This window comes from Saccopteryx leptura, chromosome 4 (assembly GCF_036850995.1).
Source record: "Saccopteryx leptura isolate mSacLep1 chromosome 4, mSacLep1_pri_phased_curated, whole genome shotgun sequence".
NCBI lineage: Eukaryota > Metazoa > Chordata > Mammalia > Chiroptera > Emballonuridae > Saccopteryx > Saccopteryx leptura.
The window spans coordinates 83,624,028-83,643,792 of NC_089506.1; the positions used below are offsets into that span (position 1 = coordinate 83,624,028).

General features: G+C 32.0%; 1 protein-coding gene and 1 pseudogene across 6 annotated transcripts in view; one reads left to right on the forward strand and one right to left on the reverse strand.

Moving 5' to 3' along the window:
* The window catches only part of PCDH9 (protocadherin 9), a 999,455-nt gene that overhangs the window by 322,070 nt on the left and 657,620 nt on the right, over window positions 1–19,765 (forward strand). The gene's annotated exons all lie outside the window — the stretch shown is intronic.
* The window catches only part of LOC136403281 (ankyrin repeat domain-containing protein 45-like), a 39,929-nt pseudogene continuing 25,258 nt past the window's right edge, over window positions 5,095–19,765 (reverse strand).

The following is a 19,765-nucleotide window of genomic DNA, read 5'->3' on the forward strand; positions in this document are numbered from 1 at the left end:
GAGTCATACAATTTATGAAAATATCTCTTTTAAAACATTTCTTGTGTGGATTATGATTTTTTTTTATTTTGAAATTTAATTTAATGGAGTGACATTGATCAATAAGAGTAAATAGGTTTCAGGTGAACATTTATAGCATTTGACCTGTTAATTGCGTTGTGTGCCCATCACCCAAAGTGAAATCCTTTCCATCATTGTATATTTGGCCTTCTTTACTCGTCTCCCCCACATCTCCTTCCCAGGTAACCATTTCACTTTTATCTATGTCTATGAGCCTCAGTTTTATATATATGCTACCTATATGGAATATATAAAGTCCATTAACCTTCATACCCCCACACTTATTAATGTCTTGTCAATTCTACTTCTGTAGTATCACTTGCATGAGTTTTCCTCATTATTTTATCCCCTACCATATTCTATTTCCCTCTAGGTTTGATAGTTTTAGTAAATACTTGACTTTCCTCTTCATTCAGTGCTTTCTATTCAATTTACCCATCTAATTGAAGGCAGATTTACCTTGCTAAAGAGTACCTTTGATTATTTTAGCCCTCTAACCCTACTGCTTTCTCCCAAAAAGCATAAACACATTAGCTTAGTTGTACATGATCATGTACAATTTCACCCCGCTCTACCTTTCTAAATTGTCTCAAATGTTTTCCCTAAACATAACCCAATTCCACGGCAATTTGAATGATTTAATTTTCTCTATAAAATGTTTCTGTACTCTTCCACCTCCAAACATGTGCATATAATTATTTCAACCCTCTGGGTTCGTTCCTTTAATCATGAAAGGTTTTTTTTTTTTGTTTGTTTGTTTGTTTGTTTGTTTTCCAATCAGCACCTCATCTACCATCAATAAAATGATTAAATTAGTTGCATTCATGCATTGATCATTAAGGTTTTATCTTTATCTTTCTAATGGCAATTATATTCTGCCTTGCACTGCAATAATCTTTACACTTGTCATAACACTCATATTTGGGAGTATTTTTTTGGAGGGAGAGCATGTTTATCAGTTCTGTTTTGCAGTAAAGTTTATATTAACAGCTCCTGTCTCTGACTCTTGGTTTCCTCAATGCAAAATGAAGATATTAGTTTGTTATTATTGGGGCTCTTTTGACAGATAAGTAAGGCAACAATATGTAAAGATATTTTAACTTAGGTATGCTTAGTGTGCTTATTTTATTTCATTATTCGGTACCATAAATTGATATGTACAGAATGAAAATGTCAGATAATTTGTCTGACCTTGAATATTGTGGCCATTGCTCACTTCCTTTCTGCATTGCCAACCATCTGTCTACCATAGAGATGCTTCATCTTAGGACAGACTTACAATACAGCACAGTTGAATTATATGCCCCAAAGTAATTTAGTCAATATTAGTAGATTAACAGTTTATATCCTTATGCTAAAATGTGACTTCTAAACTATTTTTATCTTTGTTTTAAAGTTTAGGGGACTATTTTTACTCAGAATGAAAAATTTATGCCAAAAAACAGCACGTCTGTTGAATATTATATATTTTGTTCAAATCATACATACAGTGGCTTCTTTGTTCAGAAATGTGTCATGTTATTGGAGCTATTCTTTAAAAATTCATATTATCTACACATTATTCACTTCAGGCTACTAAAATTCTATTAGGAATTATTTCTAAAATATATTGAATTTGTGTTAAGGTCAGAAACAAAAGAAAAGATTTTTTGTCATAAAATTTATGAAGACTTTATAGTTTTAAAAAGTCCAATAACTCATTGATGATCTAGTTTTTACAAGCGATTATAATTTAGAATTATATAATTATGGCCCTTGCTATGTTTTTTTTTTCCTTTTTTTTTCTTTCTTTCTTTTTTTAACCTTTTGCTATGAAATACTCAGTACCATAGTATACTCTTTCACAAGTGTTATATATGACCTTTACCAAAATAGTCATAAGGAAACAAATTAAACACAATATGCTTTTATAAATGTAATATTATAATACTCTATGGATTTTTATATGTCTTCAGCGTGATTTAATTTACTAATGTTTAATGAGCATCTGTTTTGTACTCATCCACTCATCACTCTAATTATGGTCCTATTGCTTAGCATTTTATATTTTTGTGTTAAAGTGTGATTTCTAAATTTTCCACCTATTGTAAAATTAAAGAGGTAGTTGCATTAAAGGAAGATTCATAGGAAGAATAGAAAATAATTTTTAATATGTGTTTTGTATACTACATATAGTGGCCTAGTTGTTGATAATTATTGCGGTTTTGAGCAATTCTTAGATTATTCATAAAACTATTATTTCAGTATTGTTTAATAGTTGTCAAAGTAATTTAAGTTATTATATTATTAAATATTCACAACAGCCATAAGGTATAGAGATAGAATCATCATCAACATTATCCAAATCTTCCATTGAAAAGAATGAATTACTGGGTTTTCAAAACATATGTCTTGGTTCTTGCAGATTATATTCAAGAAGGCAGGGCCTCAAAACCAATTTATTAGTCTCTGCTACTCACATTTTTATATTGTTTTAAGTAGATTTTCTTTCCACATTGGTACATTCAAAGAAAAATTTCTTAAAATCACATTCTCCTAATCCCCCTTTCTACACACGTTAATTGTTTATATTGATAGTTAGAAAAGTTATACCAAGAATCACTCTCTTCAACACAAAACATAATGATAGTTATGGATAAGTACACAGGTCTTTTGAGTATAGGGATTTGTGTCAATCTCTAGGAGTCTCCAGAGAGACCTATAAAGTGACAAGTACTATATAATCAATTTAAAAAGTTTCAAACCTTAGTGTAATTGTATTTGAATCTAATAGAGGTAATTTTCATGTAATTTTAAAATTTCTAAGTTAAGTAAACTAAAAGGTTAAAGGAACAAAAATTGTCACTAGGGAAATTGTTATCAATAATGGAATAAAGAAATGTCAGTTCTCCATGATTTCTACAATCTTGGAGCATGTAGAATATTTAGGGTGGAACATCCAAATAACCTTTATTTCTCTCCTTCCATTACCTGTTTCAAATAGACAATTGTGCCTATGACCAAAATAGGCCCTACAATTGATTCCATAAGGGCACAAAGGGCAATGCAGGATGGGTAATGGAGTTCAAGATCAGGAGAGGAGCCAAAGCACAGTATGTTGAAATTACAGTCCATTTGTAAATGAAAGGTAACAATCTGCTTATCACAGTTTATTTGGTTTGCAAGTGCATTAAAACATGTTATGATTACCTTTAATATGCATCAGTACTAGAAAATGATGTTTAAAGTAGTTGGTGCTTAATGTGTAAAACTTGTGATGCTATTCTTAAACTATCAAATATGGTTAATTAAAATTTCTTAGATTTTTTTCTATTTATAAAATTGATACAATAATGTGAGGAATATATCAAATAACCCACAAAGAAGGCTGTGAGATTATAAGCACTTCTCTTTTTTTCAAGATTTGCTGTCTATCTGGTCATTGTTACTTCTGTAACTCAGTGGCCAGTTTCTCTAGGGGTATTCAGATACTTGGCTCAAGCCACTTAAAAATTAAGCTAGGAAACTAAATCCATTATTTAAATTACAAAATTCCAGTCCAAAAGCAGGAAAAGAAGCAGATGTCCCAATTTAAAGATGAGGCAAGAAATATTTACTATTACTTGGGTTAGGGTCAGTCCTTTTGATTTATTAGGCCTTTAACTATTTTGATAAAAAATATTTGCCCAAATATCTGGGTACCTTGTGGCTTAGTGATATTGACACATAAAGTGAAATATACTGTCATGATATATTATCCTGTTAACGCAATATCGGATTCCACTTGCTAAAATTTTGTTTGAAATTTTGGATCTATCATCACAGGAGATATTGGTTTTTGGTCATCTTCTTTTGTAATGTCTTTTTATGGTTTTGGATCAAATCAATTCTTCTTGTCTTGTAGATTGACATAAGAAATATTCCTTTCTTTTGGAACTGCTGGAAAAGTTTTTGTAAAATTCATTATTAGTTATTTTTTAGAAGTTTGGTAAAACTGTTAAATTAATTGCCATAATATAGTTCAGAAAATTTCCTTATTATCCATTTCACATATGTAGAATCTGTAGAGATGTTACCTATCATTCCTGATATAAGAAAGTTACTTCTTATTTTTTGCTTTTCTTCATCAGTTCTGTCTAGAGCTTTCTCAGTGTTATTCTTCTAAATAAAGAGATACTTTAAATAAATAAATAAATAAATACTTGATCTGTAAATAAGAGAACTGTTTACCTTGATTTTGTCTATTATTTTAATATTATTTATTTTGATCTATATACATTTTGTAAATTTTAAGTTCGCTTTCTTTTTTTATATAGTTTATTAAGAATGAAACTGGGATTGTTGGTTGGAAGCTTTTTTTCCAATTTCTAATATAGGGACCTTTTGATATAAATGTCCCTAAAAGTACTACATTTGTGGCATTCTATAAAATTAATTTTTTTCACTTGTTTAATTCAAAACAATTTTCAATTTTCCATTTGATTTCTTTTTGACCCATGGTTAATATTAAAATGTATAACTTACATAAATATTTACAGTATTTCCAGATGTTTGTTATTCCTTTCTCGTGTAATCTCATTGTAGTCACAGATCTTCCTTTATTATCAGTTGAATTCTTTTAAATCTGAGACTTATTTTATGCATCAGAGTATCATCTATTTTTTGCATGATCCAAATGGACTTGAAAAAAATGTATATTATACTATTTTTAAGGAATTGGACCTTAATATCCATTAAATCAAGCTAGTGTTGTATTGTTAAAATCTTCTGTACACCTACTGATTTTTTGTTTACTTGCAGTTCTATTTGCTTTCATTTCATGCATTTTAAAGCTATTAGTTGGTACAGACAGTTTAGGATCATTATGTTCTTTTCTAATCAACATATTATTATGAAACTGTACTCTTTAGTTCTGGGAAATTTTTTGTTGTTGTTACTTTGAGATATACTTTGCCTGTTCTGTTAGTATAGCTAATTCAGGTTTCTTTTGAATAATACTAGAATAACATATATTTTTTTTATCTTTTCACTTTTAAGCTATCTTTGTGTTTTTATTTAAAGTGCATGCTCCAAAAGCTTGTTAATAGAAACTTCCAGATGGGTCTCTAACCACTCACTTTTTATACAGCATACGCTGAGGATGGTGTTCTTGTCCTCTTTAAAGAGTCTCCCTGGTCCTTTCTCTGTGTCTGTAATGGTGGCAGAGGACTTTGCATTATATATTTCCAGAGCCAGCCTTGCATATGCCCATTGCAGGAACTGAAAGCACTCTGTCTGGGAGTACGCAGCAGCAACCTCTTGGGCTCTCTCTTTCCAGAAGTTCAGGACTTCTATGTCAACATCCAATTCCACCAGCACTTTCAAAGTTTCCATACGACCCAAGGATGTAGCACAGTTTAACAGCATATAACCTCTGGCAGTTTTTCATTCATAGTCACTCATATTTTGCCAAAACTCTAATCACATCACTGTCCAGCCATGAAAACTGCATACAACAGATTCCTCCCAAGAGTAGCGCCATGGCCTTCTCATGATGAGGGAGCTTTTGGAGAAGAAACAACAACTAGAAGAGATTGTGACTCCTATTTTCACAAAAATGACTACACTGTAATAGCTTTGAAAACCAGTGTCATGATGGAATCTTTGATACAGAGGCAGCCCGGATATTAACTGGTGCAACCAAAAACTTTTTTCCCATCCATGAAAAGATAAAGCAAGACTCACCTATTTTGACTATGGAAGAGTCTTGTGTAGAGAAGGTGAAATGCCCAACAGAATCTACTTAATTATTTCAGGAATGGCAATTCTGCATAATTCATCCCCTGCCTTTGGAATAGACAGTGGCCTTGGGGCCTGAGTCCCAAACCATGTTCAGAGAGTACTGTACTCGCGGGGACATAATTGGAGAGTTAAGCGTCTGCCTAAGTATCAAATTCAATACACTGCCATCTGTGAGACTGTTTTACAGGCCTGCTGTATCTCTGTGGAGGATTTATAAAAAGGCTTTTCATGCCTTCTGGCCAACCCTAGAATGCAAAGTATGGCTAAAGCTAGCTCTCTGTAATGCCCTCAGTATTTTGAATCATCTCTGTTGATGAGGTTGTCAAGCTTCTTGTCACAGCTAATTTTCCAAAGCTATCTACAGTCATCCCTTAAAAATAAAATAAAATAGCTCAGCAAATATTAAATAAGTAGAACCCCAAGAACCAAGCATAGCATTAGTTAGAATGAGTTAAGGAACAACTCCACTGGTGTTTATTTTACTCTGCTCTACCTACCCACATTAATATAAATCCTGCCTTTTCAAAGTCTTTGCTGAGTTAACTGAGCCTCTTCTATTAACTTTATCTCCAAAAAAGGAGTGGTTCAAGTCTTTTCTTGGATTAGTACAGTTTCCAATGCCATATTTATATCTTATTAAATAATGATTTAAGTTCTTACTGTGAGTCAGGAATTGGGGAAGTGAGAGACCTAAAGTTCAGCAAGATTCACTGAATTGGGAGACTGTGTATAAAGGTTGGATTGAAGAATTAGCATGTCTCAGAAGAATGAGAAGCCAAACCACCGCTGGGAGAAAATATTTGCAAGACACATATGAGAAAAGACTATTATCCAAAATGAACAAACAATGAACTCACAAAGCTCAACAATAAGAAATCAAACAACCCAACTGAAAAATGAGACTAATATCTTAACAGACATTTCACCTATGAAGATATACAGATAGCAAGTGAGCATATAAAAAGATGCTCCACATTCATCATACATCATCAGGGAAATGTGAATGAAACACTGATTAGATAGCATTACATAGCTATCAGAACAGTCAAAATCTGGAACACTGACAATACCAAGTGCTGCTGAGAATGTGGAGCAATAGGAACTCTCATTCATTGCTGGTAGGAATGTAAACTGTACAACCACTTTGGAAGATAGTTGACAGTTTTTTAAAAAAAACTAAACATACTTGCCTGACCAGGTGGTAGCATTGTGGATAGAGCAATGACTTGGGACACTGAGGACCCAGATTTGAAACCCCAAGGTTGCTGGCTTGAGCCATAGGTTGCTGGCTTGAGCAAAGGGTCACTGGCTCAGCTGGAGCCCCTGATCAAGGCACGTATGAAAAAGCAGTCAATGAACAATTTAAGTGCCACAAATGCAACTTGATGCTTCTCATCTCTCTTTCTTCCTGTCTTGACTGTCTCACACTACAAACAAACAAACAAACAAACAAACAAACAAACAAAAACTAAACATATTCATACCATTCAAATAATAAGATAAAAGAAAATGCATCTAGTCAGGTATACTTTCTTTTTTTTTTTCTTCTTGTATTTTTCTAAAGTGAGAAGCAGGGAGGCAGACAGGTTCCCGCATGCGCTGGTCCGGGATCCACCCATCATGCCAAATAGGAGATGATGCTCTGCCCATCTGGAGCATTGCTCTGTTGCAACCAGAGCCATTCTAGTGCCTGAGGCAGAGGCCATAGAGCCATCCTCAGCTCTTGGACCAACTTTGCTCCAATGGAGCCTTGGCTGCGGGAGGGGAAGACAGAGATAGAAAGAAAGGAGAGTGGGAAGGGTGGAAAAGCAGATGAGTGACTCTACTATGTGCCCTGGCTGGGAATTGAATCCTGGACTTCCACACGCCAGGCAGACGCTCTACAGCTGAGCCAACTGGCCAGGGTCAGGTATAATTTTCATCTTATGTCAGTCTCTGCCTTTTTATTGGGATGCTTAGATTATTTACATCTACTTTAATTGTTTATAATGTTATGTGTACATATATCATCTTATTATTTGTTATGTATTTGTCCCATCTGTTCATTTTCCTTATTTTCTCTTTTTTAGCATTATTTTATATCTTATTTTTTATATCCATTGTTAAATATTTAGCTATAAAAATTTGTTTTGTCATTTTCTTGGTTTCTTTATAATTTATAGTAAACATTTCTTAGTTACTACATTTTACCTTTCAACAGTACACTGCCCATTCACATATAGCAAAGGAATATCCCAATAGTGTAAGCTTCCATATTAGTAACATTTTAAATTTCAATAGTATAGTCAAGAATTTTTAAGAGTAAAATTGTACTTTATTTTGTACTTTTGGATGGTTTATCCACTGCTAGATAAATTTATTATCTATAAAATTTGTCTTCAAGTATTACCTATGGAGGAGAATAATATTTTTTCATAATTTAGTTTTTTCTTAAGAGCTTCTGGTATCTTGAGGAATAAAATAAATCAATGTGCGAAAATATTTCCCCAATGGCATGTAAATGTTATGTTTTGATTGTAACACACACAAAAAATACATGTGTAAAAAATCTGTGTGTAAGAAAAATTACTTTTTTCCTTGCTATTTGTTCTCTTTTGAACATTTTGTAATACTTTTGCTATGTGTATAATGATGTACTGTAGGACTTTTATTCTCTTGGTAATTATAAGCAGTATTTTTTGAAGAAAATAAAGTTATTTTAGATGTTTTTAATTAGCAGTTTAACATATAGATTTTTATTTTTATTCATTACATTTCTTGGTCCTCTCTATTCAAAACTTGAATATGATATATAGACTACACAAATCCATTTGAACACCTTAATGATAGAGATTAATAAGTTATAAAAATAATCAGAAATTTTAGAAAACATGTTTAACATTTTTTCATCAATGCCTCAAATTGCTTTCCATAAACATAGAAAATAGTTGTTGGTTTCCTGAATTATTTTTGAGCAATATAATGCTTTCAAACAAAACAATATCAAAATATCAAAACAATAAAATTGAATACTGGGGTGATTATGGCTAGAAAATTAGATTCATTTTAAAACTAGATATGGAGAAAGTTATAATGGGTGGCCTTAAATTAGTCCAGTTTGTGAGGACCAGTGAATTGGAAATGCACTTAAATTGAAAAATATATACATAAAATAAAGTTTTAATATAAAACATTTAAGTTTTACACAGACTAAAATGTAGGGTGGATTGTAATATTGTAGTTTGCTGTCCTTTTTAGGTTTTCTTACAAGCATGCTTACTCTTCATTTTTATGAACTATGTATTATATTTTATCAAAAAACATAGTTAGTTTGCAAATCCAAATTATATAATAAAAAAAATCTTTTAAAGAATACTAAAAAGTTTTAAAGAAATTATGAATTAAATTGAAAAAGTATTGTAAAAAAAATACAATCTTCTCCCACTCTCCAAAGATACTGCTTACCTTCTCTAAAATAACTATTATTATGTGATTGTCTATTAAATATCACTTTTTCATAGAACTTCTGTAGTCTTGTACTATTTTTATTCATACTTTTAATATTCATGTACTTTAATAACAATTTACTTTAATCAAAATATGTAAATTCATCTCACTTTCCTTGAGAATTTATTATCAAAAATGAAAATTATCTTGAGATTCCTGTTTATTTATATTAAGTAAACACATGACTAGAACACAGGTAAAGTTCACAGATGTTATTTTTTATAATTATTTAAATTTGATTTGATTCTGAAATTAAGATTTAAGAAAATTTGTTATTAATAAATGAAATATTTATTTATTTAAAACACAATACCTAAGAAGTGTATATTTATTAATTATTGTAAAGTTACAAAAATTATACATTATAGATGTCTTTAAGAAATTCTGAATAACTCAAATTTAAAACACACTAAAATTTGAGGAAAATATTATATTTCCCTAACACAAGTGAAATTGTACAGTAGTTAACTCATCACATACCATTTGAATAAATCAGTTCACCCATTTAATGTTTTCTGATATTATATATAAATATTAAAAAAATAAAATAAAACAATTGTCACAATTAAATAAAATAACATACGTATAAATGTAAGTTTTATATGTCTATTAGAATTATCTCTTATATGATTGCACATGAATCAAATTATAGGGAAATTTTATACATGAAATTCACATAGATGGATAAATATATAGACTCCAAATAAATATATGTTTCTCAAAAGTAAAGCATAAATAAATATATTAATCCAACAAAAATAATTTCCTGGCTTTTTCTATTCTTTCTGTGATGTTATGATGATGAAATTAAATTGAAAGAAAAAAAGAGAAAAGAAAAGAAGAAAAAGGAGAATGTTTCTTTTTTCATCATTTTAAAGGATAGCATCAGTAACAGTAGTTTCTGCATAAAGTTAGAATTAAAGGTAGCATTAGAAATATTAAACAACCATCACATAGAAAGATTGCATTTTGATTTGTGACTGCTTCAGTTTTTACAGGGTTTTCTTACAATTTATTTTTGTACCTGACCCAGCCAAGAGCCTTTCCTCAAAAAGAGTTATAATTCTAAGCTTCACAGAAGTTCATATCTAAAGCACTACAGCTGAATTAATGGATTATTGTCTTGCAAATTTCACTATATTCTACTTCTATGATTTTTATATATCACTTCTTTATTTATTCTGTTTACCAATATGAAAGTAATTATTTCATTGACATTTCAACTTCATAATTATGGTCATTTTAAAGACATCCGACTGATACTTTCGTCTCGTTTTTTCTAATGGTAACTAGTTATGCCTCTAGTACTTGAGGACCTCTTATCTAATTATTAATTATCTCTGAGAGTTAAGGCCAGGACTCTAGTTGGGTAAACTGAAATGTCTGCCACTCACAAAGGTTGATAAAATTTATTCTGAACCATAAGAATGAGCCAAACTGTTAGAGCATTGAATGATGATCCATACACACCTCTGCTCCTTCTGAAAATTATTCATTTACATACTTATTCAATAAATATTGAGTTCCTACATACACTAGGTTTCTACCAGGTATGAAGCATAAAGTAGTGAATAAGCAATATATACATTTCCTGCCCTCATGGGGCTTAGATAAACGAGGAGGCAGGCAGTAACAAGAATAAAGAGGTAAGTATGTTACCTCAAATAGTTATAAAAACTAAGTGGAAAAGCAACTTGATTTTTTATTCTATACTATATGTAACAAGTTCAGATAAGTTTTAAGAACATGCTGTTCACTGTCTGGCATTCCTGAATTGGCTTGTAAAGAAAGATTGTTCAAACTCATGTGTCTTTAAATTCAAAGATATTGATGCTTGTATTATTATATTATTGATATATATTTCTCACTTATTTACTGACCAGTTAATGAAAAAAACAAGTATTAATTTAGGTATCTAACTTCTATATATTTCTTCTTCAGGAACTATTTTATTTTCCTTTTAGTCTCACCCATCATTTTTGTCATCTAGATTTTTTCCCAATTTTATTTTGTTTCTAAAATGAGGGCATGGCTGTCCTAAATCTCTTATTCCAAAAATCTGGTTCAAAGTGCCTTTAAAAATATATATATTTTTAAAATAGTCCTTGTCTGACTGTTAGTGGCACAGTAGACACAACATTGACCTGGGATGCTGAGGTCTCAGGTTCACAACCCTGAGGTCACTGGCCTGATGGGCATGGGATCATCAACATGATCCTAAAGCCACTGGCTTGAGCCCAAAGGTTGCTGGCTTGAGTTGAAAGTCACTGACATTAAAAAGGGGTTGCTGGATTGACTTGAGCCCCCTGTCAAGTCACATATGAGAAATAATCAATGAATAACTAAAATGTCGCTACTAGGAGTTGATGCTCCTCATCTCTCTCCCTTCCCCTCTCTCTCACTCTCTCTCTCCATCTCTCTCTCTCTCTCTCTCTCTCAAAAATAAAAAAAAGATTTTTTAATTATTTTCTGCATACACTTAGCTTTTGTACCACAATATTATTTGGAAAACAAAATAAAACAAAAGTGGAGCTCAGAATAATATCAGAGGTTATATTGTCAAATTAAAAAATTGGTTAAGATTAAGATTAATGGATCCCTGATGTTAAACTGTGACACGAATACTCTGTAAAAAATAAATAAATAAAATTCCATATGAAAGTGAATCTTCTAACACCTCAGAGAATAACCTGCATAAGATATTTAAGAGATACCAGGTATCATTTGAGACTCAAAAGAATGCCTTTTCATTATTAATTTTACTAATTAAAGATTTCATAATACTTCCAAGGATTGTTCTGTAACTTTGGGAGCTTTACAACCTAACATTTGTTTTTGTTTTCTTAATTTATTTCTATTTAAATAGTATTATGTTTCTGAAATTTTACTTTTAAGATCTACACTGTAATCACAAGTATGCCTCAAAACTGTTTTGTAATTATCCACAATAAAGATTTTGTTTTCTATATTTCACTGGACTTAATAACGTACTTTAATAGAGCTCATTTTTTTTTCTACCATCTGTCACTATGATTTTACTTATATGAAGTACACCCAATTTATTACAATATAACTAGGGAAGAGCAGAGACCACTGAGGTCAACTCAGTACCAACTTTGCAAACCCTTTGCAAACTTTAAATGCCCAAATGACAAAACAAAATCTTAATGAATTAGTGAAGTGAAAAAATAGCAAACACATGAAAATTGAGCACTAATATCAAGAGGAAATATTATCATTATAAAATATTTCCTAAAATATTCTCATTGTACTACTATTGTGCTTTTTTCTCTTATGCCTCACCAAACTTTTTCTACATGGTATAGATTGGTGAAGACAATTGTATTGCAATACTGTATTGTCAAAACATTTGACTGAGTCAAAGTCAAGTTGAATTATTTGGCAACAGTAGCAAGGCAGAGAGTGGGTAGGCAGTCTTTAGGTGCTTTGTATTTGTTTGTCAACCATGATTGCTATTTATGTAATTTCTAACATTTAAAAGTGATTACTTTTGTTTGTGTGATTACATTGTAGAGAATCTGCTTCTTCCTTTCTTAATTCAATTGACACTCAGTGTCTCTTCTACCTCAATATTTTCTACTGAGCTTGTGTTTGCATAAAATTACTGGATTCTGAATATTTCATATAAACACCACTGTCATGTTTTTAACCATTTAATTAGAGCTGAAGCAAGTTAATCCAAATTTTCTAACTAAAATTTACAGAATCCAAGACACTTTGTAGGATTATACAATTTACTTGATGATACTTTTTGCTTTCTTGTTTGCCTGACATTCCAATTGCTCAAGCTCTAAGCAGGCAAACTGAACATTTTGTCTTGACAAGAAAACAGCAACTGAAAATATCTCTTACCCTGGTTTGAGTAAAGTACTTTTATAAATCTAATCTATGAATCAACTAGGGCATTCTTATTCCCAGTTTAGATACTGGGGCCTAATAAATCTACTTTACTATTGTAGCAGTACCAAATCTTGAAAGTGTTTTTCTCAGTGAGTGTCAAATCTGACGGTATCCTTTGGATTTGGAAAGAACACCACCTACACCATGATATATGTATTGTTGACAAGTCATCTTAACCTTTCCTGTTGCTTTTTATAAAACTGTTACTTTATTTAACTGAGAAACTGAGAGACAATAGTTTTTTAAAAACAGATTCTTTAGTACAATATTTGTTGACAATGCTGAAAATATACTGATGTCATAGATAGAAAGGAATATAGATCATAGAATATTAAGAAAAAATATTCTTTATAGAAAGAAGGCATTTGCTTTCTGGCAAGAAAAGATGACATACTATAAGAAATAACACATATCTCAGGACACAAAAGATAGTACCTAAAAAGGCAAAAATATTGTGCTAGTTTATTTGAAATTGAGTAGTATTATAGATCTCTGGGTGACAGAATATAAACCACATACAATATTTATTTAGTTTTCTCTTTTTTTTTAGCTAGAGAAACAGAAGTAGAGAAAAGGAGAGGAACAGCTAGGGACAGACAGGAAGGGAGAGAGATGAAAAGCATCAGTTCTTCCTTGTGGCCCCTTAGTTATTCATTAATTGCTTTCCCATATGTGTCTTAACTGAGGGGGGGAGGTTATAGCAGAGTGAGTGACCCCTTACTCAAGCCAGCAACCTTTGGGCTCATGCCAGCGACCATGGGGTCATGTCTATGATCCCATGCTCAAGCCAACAACCTTGCGCTCAAGCTGAATGAGCCATCGCTCAAGCTGGCAACCTCGGGGTTTTGAACCTGTGTCCTCTGCGACCCACTTTGATGCTCTATCCGCTGCACCAACACCTGGTCAGGCTAAAATTTTTTTTATTTAAATATATTTCTTATATAGCTTAAAAATAAGTTTCCTAGTAATTCAATAAATTTAATTATTTTAACTATTTCTATATTAACATATTATAGAAATATATTTATATATCAATGTGAAAACTATACTATGTTTTTCTAAGCAACTGGCTATTTTCTAAACTTTAACACATTACTAGATATTCTAGAAATGGTTTTGTGGACATAATTTTTCTCTCAGTTACACTGCTATAATTTTACCTTGCTCTGAATTTGCAATATAGCTAACTTAGAAAAAGCTTATAAGTGTACTTTAATAAAATAGGTTACTTACACATTTGAGCCGGGGCAAAAATAGAAATTTGTAGTTTTTTAACTTTCTGAAGTCAATGATGTTATTTCTCTGCTTATAAGTGGGTATAAATAGATTATTTAATTCAAGCATAATACTCAAGAAGTTATTTATCTAGGGAAGTCTTGTTTGCTGATGTGTCTTTTGAATATTCATCTGAGGTAAAAGTTTAGAAATCACTCTAGAATCAAATTAATTTCTTTGAAAAGCTTTAGGACTGAATAACAGTTGAAGGAATGTTCTTAGCTAATTCTCATGTTAATGGAGGAAGACACTGAGATGTAGTAAGGCTAAGTGAATTTAGTGTAATATTAAACACCTAGCCAGTAGCAGAGCCAATATTTTGATTCAGGGCTTCTACATCCTGTGAATCAAGAGTTCTTTCTACTACTCTTTCAAGAGAAATTATGAATTATTATTCTTTGAAGTCTCCACAATGACTCTGCAATTTCCTTCCTGTTATGTTAGGAAGTACTAATATTTGTGCCTAGTTGACTGCTGACTTCTCATCTCATTTATCTCCCATGTAGTCCATTCCTAGTAATGTTTCATTCACATAAAAGGCAGCAGACATACACACTCATGAACAGACATACACATACATTGACCTTAACATTCATCCATTCTTAGTCATTGCATATATAAATTCTTTGAGTCACTTCATAGTACCTAGGTATGAAGTCAAACATTTATGGGGGGAGAGATTATGGTAAGATTATTCTGTCACTTGTAGAAACATCTTCATAAGAATTTATATTACTAATAGTATAAAATCAGAATATACATACTTAGATAAATGGCTGATATCAGGCATTAAGGACTTGATAAAAGAAACTCCTCTATTTCCAGAATGTACCTGCACAGCAGAAAACTCGCGCCACTTGCTTGGCATTTTCTACTCTTGAAAGCACAAATTCAATGAGCAACAATTTTTCTCTTTGATTTCTTTTGTGTGTGTGTGTCTGGGTGTTGCCCCACCCTCTAAAACTCATTAATTTAAAAATAAAATTAAATAAATTGCATTTTTCTTCTATGCTTAATATATTCATTTATACTTTAATGACGATACAGCAGAATCTCTCTGATCAACTACTCACATTTTATCTTTCCAGAAGACTCCTCAGTGATATATTTATAAACCACTGAGTGATGTGAGATGCTTAGATTCTAATTATTTCTTGTTCTTAATATTTTGTTTGTTGTGTAGATCTCACATATTTTGAGAATATTTTTATATCTTCTCTTTTTTACTATAATGTGGTTAACTTTGAATATTAAATCAACAAAGATGAAAAACAAAGTAACATTTATTATTGAAATCAAACTATATAAAAAAATTAAAATATATAATATTCAGTTCATAACTAATGCAATTTTAACTCTACAAGCTCTAAGCTGATCTCTTTTTTGAAATAAGTAAGACAGAATGGGAGTTCAGTGAGCTGCAGTCAACAAAACAGATCTGGAAAACATAGTTGATGTCGGCAGAAAAGATAGGTTTCTCTTTTGAAAATTTTAAAACCCTGAGCACATTCAGCGTGTGCTGCCACTTAATGCATTGTCCAAGTATTTCCTGCACATCCAATTTTTATGAGGACCTTAAAAGGTTTCTAGTAGACAGTTTAATCACATTTCCTCTTACCACTTGTATGTGTGCCTGTTATATGGAGGTCATTGTCATAAAAAGGAAACTTGTTTGGTTTTTCAAGTGTGCCTTTTCATTTTTGTTTTGGCGGAAGAGGGTGGGTGGGCCTGATGAATACATCAAAGCAGATAACATTTACAAGTACGTGCTATTGTTTGATCTGTCAAACATGGGCTATTATTAACATGTGCACAACACATCTCTGTATGTCTCTAGACTTGGCTCCACCTTCTTCCTTGCACTCCAAAAAAATTAATGACCACAAACGTTAATGGAGGAATGACAGTGGGACAATAGCTCATAATCCCTAAGATGTATATGTAGTGAGATGAAGTAATCTTTTTAAAGTATCTTCATAAGATTTTCTTGCTTATATTTCTTCAATGGCTTTTACACCACATGTTCTAAATTTGCAGATCAAAGACTACAAGGAATGAAAACAGAACTCTGAAAGGGAAAACCAAGCAGTGTCTTTTTCATGTCTCATTTTCCACCTGTAAATATTCTTAAGTTGAAGTTTTCAGTGCTCCTGTCACTGACAGGGCATAGGAAAGTACTAGATCAAAATTATTCTTCTTGAGAGGGATTTTATAACAGGAATAATGGAGGAAATAAATTTTGGTCATTCTGTAAAAACTATACAAAATGCTCTTTTAAAGTTACAAGTGCTGTTATAGGTTTGAATGACTGTATCCTTGGAATCAAAGGAGAATGCTAAATAACATTACTTTTTTTTTTGGTAAAATAATAGTGTATATGCCATTGGTTTTATGTAGTTCTCTCAATGTCTGTGCAGGGCTAGAGGATACCAGAGGAATATAATTCAGAATAAAAGACGAAGCCTACATTTCATAAGGTGAAAATTGGTTTCTTATTCAAAGATAATCAGAAACTAGGGACAAAAATTTTAATTTAACCAGATAAGTACCAATTAAGAGTGTGAGAATATAAGCCAGACTTTGTCACAGGACTAGGTTATGTGTTACTTAAGAGCCTGAAGAAGCACAATACCTTTTTCAGCTTTCTATTTATTTTACTACCAGAAATGCTAGATTTCTGCATGATAAGCTTAATATAACAATTTTCTGCCTTTTTATATATATTAAGTATTTCCCAATAGTTCTTTGTGATGACTAGGTAATATAAAAAATGTGTGTGTGTGTGTGTGTGTATATATAAAATATACTGACACATTCGAAAAGGTGCATTACTGTATTTTATCACATGAATATGTTTGTATACAAAATTGTTATGGCATAGAACAAAGTTTAACTATTAAAAACACACAGTTTCTAATGTTTTAGATTCTTAGCTAAAAAGTAAAATAAAAGGTAAAATTAAGATGAATTACTTAAATCAATAGTAAAGTAAGATTTAATAAGATGCAAGGTTACTAGACACCAAAAGTGTCACTATAGCTAGTAAATATCATTTTAAAAAATAACAAGATGTATTCTGTGAAGTTTGACAAATTATTTGTAACTATAAGTTTTATAGCATGACTTAAAAATTTCTGTGTATAATATTAAAGAAGAAAAACAATATTATTATTTGGTTAAACAGTAATCTACTTACATTTAAGCTATCAGAATTATGTTCTATCATTAATGTATTCAGTATAAAAATTATTCTCTGTCCAAAAAATATTATTAAGTCTGAATGATGTTAAGAATTTTGTTTAACTGTACATACTGTAGGCATACTGGGACCTGATTTGAAAAGATCATGATCTGTGGAAACACACAGCCATTCCTTTCCTCTTTATGTGGCTTTATAAGATTTGTTTAGTATTCTGAGCTTCCATTTACATATCAGGAAAGTACAAATAATAATGTTCACCATGTGTATTATTGAAAAAACCCCAAAATTTTGTATACAAAGAGCCAGAGTGCCTGAACCTTATACTAAATACATAGTGTAAGTTATTACATTGCTTATAATCATCACAATCCCACTTGTTAAACTGAAAGCCGATGAAGACTTCTTTAACTTGGAGAAATTTCAGAGTACTTCTGCTCCAAGTTTTATAGTTTAAAAATGAGCTAATTGAGACCATATTAGCTGACCTCCAAAGCTACACAGCAAATATAACAAACTGAGAAGAAAGCCATGGTTCATGACATTCAGTCTAGAGTTCTTCTATATGATTATATGTTAGGAAAATAAATATTATATGCCTTTCTTTCCTAAAAGCTTTCCACTTCTACTCTTATGTGGCAGAGGTGTAGGAGAATATAAATTTAAATAGGACTGCAAATTAAAGAATTTGATTGATGGTGATTACTTTGGCTACTTAATTTTATTTTTAGACTAACAAATGTGCATTTTCCAGTTGTTATAAACTGAATTGTGTTTCCACAAAATGTCTCTGTTGAGATATTAACCCTTAGTACCTCACAATGTGAGGAGATTAGGAGATTAGGTTGTTTAAAAGGTAATTAAGTTTAAATGAGATTATTAGAGTGGGCCTTAATCTATCTGAATGTTGTTCTTATAAGAATGAAAGATTGGGACATAGATGCACAGAGGGAAGGCTATGTGAAGATGGTACCATCATGAACAGCTATAAGCCAAGGAAAGAGGCCTCAGAAGAAACTAACCTTACTGGCACCTTGATCTTGAACTTTTAGGTCCCAGAATTGTGAGAAAATAAATTTCTGCTTAAACCACCCAGTCTTGTTAATTTGTTATAATAGGCTTGGCAAATTAGGTACCAGGAACTAGTCACCTATCTGAAAACATTATCTACATTGTGTCATTCATAGCTGAAATACAAAACTAGCTATTCCAACTATTTTTGCTGTTGTTGTGATAGAAAGGGAGATGGTGAGGCAGAATCCTCATGCACCCTAACTGGGATCCACTGGGCAACCCCCATCTGTAGCCAGTGCTTGAGTACCAAGCTATTTTTAGCTCCTGAGGCTGATGCGCTTGGACCAAGTGAGCTACCTTCAGCACCTAGGCCTACACTGAAACCAATCCAGACACTAGCTATGGGAGGGTAAGAGAGAGAGAAGGAGGAAAGAAAGAAGGGAGAAGCAGATGATCTCTTTTCTTGTGTGCCCTGACTGACCAGAAATTGAACCCTGGACATCTATACATTAAGCTGACACTATTCCCTGAGCCACCAGTCAGGGCCTAACCATTTCAACTCTTGTGGAAATGTTAAGATCATTTCCTCAAATAAATACTTTATTCTCTTTTAAAAAAAATCAGGCAGTCAAGGTAGAATAGCGATAACCAGAACTCTGTCATTAGAAAGCCATCCTAAGGTTACTTGAACATACTTGCCTACTCTAGCCCTGTGAATCTATTTTAGTACCTTTGTGTAGACTTCTCTCAGGAAAATCTTTATATTGTGCTTTTCTGATTCTTCACAACTCTAACAGCTAAAATATTAGCTCATATGGATAAAGACTCTATCCCCAAACACCTAGCACAGCCAACTGTAGTGTGGGGCCCATGTAGAAACTTGGAAAACGCTCATGGAATTGCAATGAAACCTCTCCATAATGCTGACCGGAATGCATATGCTTCATAGGTACTACATAACTAACTGACGGCCCTGGTGGTGAAACGGCCTCACAACATGATCTTTTAAACACCTTCAATAGTTACATATTCTTGGCTGGTCTCCAGGAA